The sequence below is a fragment of the Condylura cristata genome, unplaced genomic scaffold, assembly GCF_000260355.1.
Source record: "Condylura cristata isolate star-nosed mole 26May11 unplaced genomic scaffold, ConCri1.0 scaffold00036, whole genome shotgun sequence".
Lineage (NCBI taxonomy): Eukaryota > Metazoa > Chordata > Mammalia > Eulipotyphla > Talpidae > Condylura > Condylura cristata.
Window position 1 is genome coordinate 13,865,129 of NW_004567137.1, and position 5,956 is coordinate 13,871,084.

The 5,956-nt window shown below is 44.7% G+C and overlaps 1 pseudogene; it reads left to right on the plus strand.

Annotated features, from left to right (window-relative positions):
- The window catches only part of LOC101632082, a 5,374-nt pseudogene extending 2,159 nt beyond the window's left edge, over positions 1-3,215 (plus strand).
- Positions 3,216-5,956: the final 2,741 nt, after the last annotated feature.

Sequence of the window (5,956 nt, forward strand, 5' to 3'; positions counted from 1 at the left end):
CACATAAGTCTGCTTATGTAAGGAGAAGTAAAGAAATACTGAAAATGGTTTTTCCTTGAAAAAAATTGCAGTTGTTTTTGGGAAGCCGATATGAAGTCATTGGAAATAATTTGAAAATCAACAAACGCATGGAATCATAACTAAATCACACAATCTGGACACAGTTGTGTCCTGAGTAAAGTGACCCTGGAAGTAGAAGTGGACTAGGACCTACCAGGTCCTGGCGAGGTCAGTGTGAAGCCACTGACACGCAATGGCCCCAGAAGGCAGTTCACTGAGGGTGGGACAGACCCAAGGGTCCCTGGACCATGCATCTCCTCCATGCAACACGCTGGAGCATGTGGGGCTGGGAATTACTGCAGGCTCCAAATTAAACATCAAAACAGAACCCACTTTTCTCCTGACTCTAAAAATACGTGTATTGTTTTGGAACACTTGTAAACCTCAACACAGCATATGTAATGAAGACCACCACGATCCTGTGAATACTGTCGAACTTTGGTGTATTTCTTTCCCTCTATGACCTGCTGCTCTTTCCCTTCATGAGGTCCCCAAAATGTACCTATGGGGATGTACCCCTGCAGCTGAGTGAACAAGGTGACCTCAGTCTCTCCTTCCCCCCAATCATATTTAACTGGACAAGAAATGGACCTGACCATCCAAGTTATGTCTAGATGCCAGGAATTTGGAATGGGGTTACAGAAATTCTAATTAATCTCTGCTGGGTGTTTTAGTACCTGGTTTTGTATAGTTAAGATATTATAACTTGTGACATTTATTTACATCTAACTATAATATCTAACATCTAAATTTATCTCCATACCCATAAACATACTTAGTAAATAGAATTTGCATAAGTCCAGTGTATGGAAGCACTACAGTCATTCAACCAGGTAACTATTTTTAAATGTTTTTAAGTGCTCAGTATTAGAACTAGTATTGCAAGTTTTAGTTTTGTCAATTTTGCCCACATTCTGTATTGCTTCCTGAGAACAATTCTCAGGAGCTGGGTAATTGGGTACGAATAATTTTTTGAAATTGTTACATTCATTTTCAATTAGCCTTACTTTTGGAACTTGGACTTAAGTTATTACAAGGAATATACCTCAGGAAAAACATCCTGAGTGCTGAAATATGTAAATATGTGTATAAAAATCTTGTCCTTGGGAAAATTGTGGGCTTTTTTGGATCATCTTTGTGACTACATAAGACTGAAAGGGCCAGATCAGATGAACAGATTTTAAGGCCCATTTGCATTTGATTTACTTATTCCAGTCTCAGGGATGAAACTTGTAATAGAATCAGAAATAAAATGCAGAATCAAAGAGTGTGACTGGCTCAAACAAAATAGCGAAAAAAGGAGAAGCTGCATTTGTTGCAAAGTATACATGGGAGAAGACGCAGACCATGTGATCCCAGAACATACTTTGGTTTGAGGAATATTCTGTTTGTTCTCAGAAGGCAACTGAGAAGAAGTAGACCCAAGAAAACTCCCTGACTGCAGCTTGCCCAAGGAAGGAGGGCCCGGTCTCCAACCATCTAGGTTTTTACAAATGAGAGCCAATACCTGGGGGAAATCTCCACCACAAACCTTGCTACGAACACCACCAAGCTGCTACTCGGCTCCTCACGTTTACCTCCCCACAGTTCACTGGTCCTAAACGCCGAAAGCCCTGTACCTTTGTCTTGTCACTTCTCTACAAATTGATTATTCTCCACATCCCAGCAGCTTATTAGGGTATAATTGTCCAGTCCAATCAAAATGAACTGAAGTCTACCGAGTGGTTTGATGGGTTGTTTATGTTAGGAGGGGACATCTATGATTGTGTGAAGGAACATATCATTTACTTCACACACTATTTTTGGGGTGAGAACATAAGTTCTAATCTCATCAACTTTTGATCATGCAGTAGTATCAACTAGTGTTTTCAAGTTCTCCATTAGATCCCCGGACTTTAATTTTGTAATGGGAAGTTTATACCCACTCACCACTCTCCCTAACTTCCCCCCAGCTCCTGGGAACCATCATGATATTCTCTATTTCTATGCATTTCATTTTTTGTTTTTTACTCCAACATAAAAGTGAGATACAACATTTGTTTTTCTCTGGCTTATTTCACTCACCACAATGTCTTCCAGCTTCATCTATGATGCCACAAATAATAATATTTCCTTCTTTTTAAAGAAGATTTCTTTCCTCACCTACTTATATGGTGACAGAAAATTGTCTCCTGTCCTGGCTGCCTGACTAAGGTGATAAACACCGCCGTGCAGGCGTCTCTCAAGATCATGACTTCAGGCGGACTGGCAAGGAAGCTCTACACATCTCCTCTCCACTGCCATCTTGTGTAAGTCTTCGTCTCCAAGGCATCTGAATAGCTTTGGGAGCTCTTCATCAGTGTCTCAAGCCCTGAAACAACCGAGGAGAGTGGAGACGCCATTCCAAGCAACGGGGAGCCCTCAGCCTTGAAGGCCCTGAGAACGGCACACCAGCCACTCCCAGGCTTTGGGGTTGTGGTGCTGCGTGGAGGAGGTGTTGTGCCACTGAGGTGGACGACAGAGTTGTGGGCCCAAAGGGCTGTGTCAGGAGAAGATTCTCAGAGACGTGGTGCCTGCTTAACTGTGAAGAAGATATTTTTGTTGGTGGCATTAAAAAGATGCTGAAGAACATCAGCTAAGAGATCGTGTTGAGCAGCCTGGGGAAGCTGAAGGCTCCAGCTGGGGCAAGGGAGGCTTTGAGTTTGTAACCTTTGATGAGCATAGCGCTGTAGACAAGCATCACTCAGCAATAACATACTGCGAAGAGCCATGCGGTGAGGTCAGGAAAGCCCAGTCCAGGCAGGAGGTAGCCAGTGCTTCATGAAGCCAGAAAGGTCACAGTGGCTCTGGAAACTGTGGTGGAGGTGGATTTGCTGTAAATGGCAGCTTTGGTTGTAGAGGAAACTTCTGTGGTCAAGTGGCTTTTGTGGATGTGGTGGTGATGGGGGTGGCTGTACAGGATTTGGTAATGATGGAAGCCATTTTGGAGGTGGTGGAGGATACTGTGATTTTGGCAGTGACAACAATCAACCTTGAAATTTTGGGCCTATCAAATGAGGAAACTGGAAGCAGAGCTCTGGTCTTGAAAGTGGGACCAGGCCAAACCACTTCACCAAACCATGAAACCAAGGTGGCTGTGGTGGTCCAGCAGCAGCAATGGCTATGGCAGTTGCTGAAGGTTTTCATTAACGGCCAGGAAGCAAAGCTTAGCAGGAGAGGAGAGCCAGGAGGTGACAGGGAGCTACAGGTTACTAGAGAGGAGTGAACTCAGCCAAGCAGCAGGCAACACAGCTTTGCTGCCCCAAAGAAGTCATGCTTTACACAATTCTCGTGTAGGCCAAAAAATTCCAGCACTGTGTTTGTGACTCATTGTCTAACAGGTTATTTTAGTTTCTGTTCTGTGGACAGTAAGAGATCCAACAGAGGGTTTTCGTGTAGAGTTTCCCCCCGTGGTTGCTAAACGTAATAGTCTGACCATGATGTTGAATAAATGCATCTTTAAAAAGTAGTGATTTCAATTTATTTCTATATATTCCTGGAGGAGGTGGTGTTGGATCAAGTGGCAGTTTTATATTTAATTTCCAAAGGAAACTCTTCAGTGATTTCCATAGTGGCTGAACTCCTCCCCCACCCCCACCAGTGCACCCCTCTCCCTGACATTCTTTCCATTACTTGTTATCTCTTGTTTTTTGATAATGGCCATCCTGATAGGTGTGTGTGTGGGGGGGAGGGGGCATCGCACTGTGGTTGCATCTTCTGGTCTGATTAGTGATGCCATGCTCCCTCCTTCATGCATTTAGTGGCCATTGTCTGTCTTCTTTAGAAAAATGAGCACATTTTCTAATTGGGTCACTTGATTTTTGCAACTGAGTTGTACGGCCCCTTACACATCTTAGATATTTTACATATCCAAGATACATACCTTATCCAGTATGTAACTCGCAAATATTTTCTCCTATCACACAGGTTGTCTTTCTCTTTGATGGGTGGTTTTCTGTTCTGTGCAGGAGATTTTTAAATTCCATATTGTCCCACTTGCTTGTTTTGTTGTTTTGGCATTGTGCCAAACAAACAAAAACTCACTGAAAAGACCAGTCTTGCTATTTGCAAATACTACTGAAATTGCAGTCCTGCAGAAAGTCTGTCCACCTGTGAGGAAATGAAACCACCAGGCTCCTCAGGTCTGCTGCTGACTAGGAGGCAGGGACAGGAAGAACAAAACAAACCCCCAGTCAGGAATCTCCTGAGCAGAGTTAGGGTCAAGGCCAACTACCCTCCCTTGAGGCTCGGACAATGACAATGGTCTGAGTCAGAACGACTGGGAAAGTGGGACACTTCAAAGCCTGCAAGTGAAAACCAGAAACCTTTGTCAGGAATGAATGTACTGATCATTGTACAATTTGATGAAAGACAACGATCGCTTCCTTTGTTCTTGGGTAAATAATAGCCTCACTCAAACCTGTGAACGGTGAGCATTCTCTCAGCCAACGGTTACACTGTCCTTGGTTTGAATCCTCATTTTGATTATCTAAGAAACTTTTTGTCTATTATAATTATCACTATTACTGGGATCATGATTTTAGCCCACAAATGACAACCCAGATGGGGCCCTAAAGGCCCACCTGAGCATCGGGAGTTCCCAGGGCCTGTGTGCCCATCAGCTCAGCTGCCACACGGTGAGTTCTCCCTGGGTCTTGGACCTCCTGGTCCTTGAGTTTCCAGAGTTGTGTCATGTTGTCAAGGTGGGACAGGAAATTCTGTCCTTGAAGGAAGCTAATTCCACGCTTGGTGCTCAGGTTTTCTTAACCCAGAAGACCAAAGAGTTTGGTTGTAGCTCAAACCAGTGTTTTCCCCAATTGAACATTAACTCAACAAACTGGTTCAACTTACCCAGAATGAATGAGAGCAGAGCGAAGGGCCCTGACTGATCCTGAGATAGGGGCCCTGCTCCCTCTGGCTGGTGCAGCCTGGTCTCTGAGGGGGGACCCCGCAGGCGCCTGAGGTCATTTGTCAGTATGGGCAGTGGTCCCGAGAGGAACTCTCACAAGCACAAGATCAGCTTATCTATAAGGGCTGACCCCACCCCCACGCCTCTACAATTGCCTAAGCAATTAGGATAACAGACACACAAGGCTGAAGGGACTTAGGGTGACAGACACCTTGAGAGACGAGACTTCAAGCAGGGCACGTGGGTCCAAAACCCAAGACCCTTGTTTGACTCGCCAACCAGGAATGGAACAGGAGCACCAGAGCCAGAGTACAGCGGGACACCACAGCGGGACGTGTTCAGGTGAACAGCCTCCTGCTGACACTCTGGCAGGACTCACGAGCTATAGGATGCTGCCGGTGGCCCCCCAGATGGGAGGAAACAGCAGAGAGAGCCCACATCCTCATCAACATTTGTTGTTGCTAGTTTGTTTTTTTTTTAAAGATTTATTTATTTATAAATACAGACCTGAGGTACAGGCCAGAGGTGCAGGGGGCTGGTGAGAGGATTCACCAGAGACAGAGCAGGGAGCAGAACAGGCAGAACAATGAAGTACACTGCTGAGGGGAGCCGCGGGCCAGTTAGGAGAGGTCTGCCGCGCCATGTGGGACACCTCTATGGAGAAGTGTCTTTGTAGCCCTTCTGCCCATTTTTTGATGGGGTTGTTTATTTTTGTTGAGCTTCCTCAGTTCTTTGTATATCTTTGTGATCAATCTTTTATCATCAGTATTGACACCCATGTGCATTGCACTATTATTTACAATAGGAAAGACATGGAGTCAACCCAAATGCCAAAAGTAGATGACTGGATTAAAAACATGTGGTACATATACACAATGGAATATTACTCAGCAATCAAAAAAGATAAACTCGTGCCTTTTGCAGCAACATGGATGGAGCTGGAAGGGATCATGCTTAGTGAAATAAGCC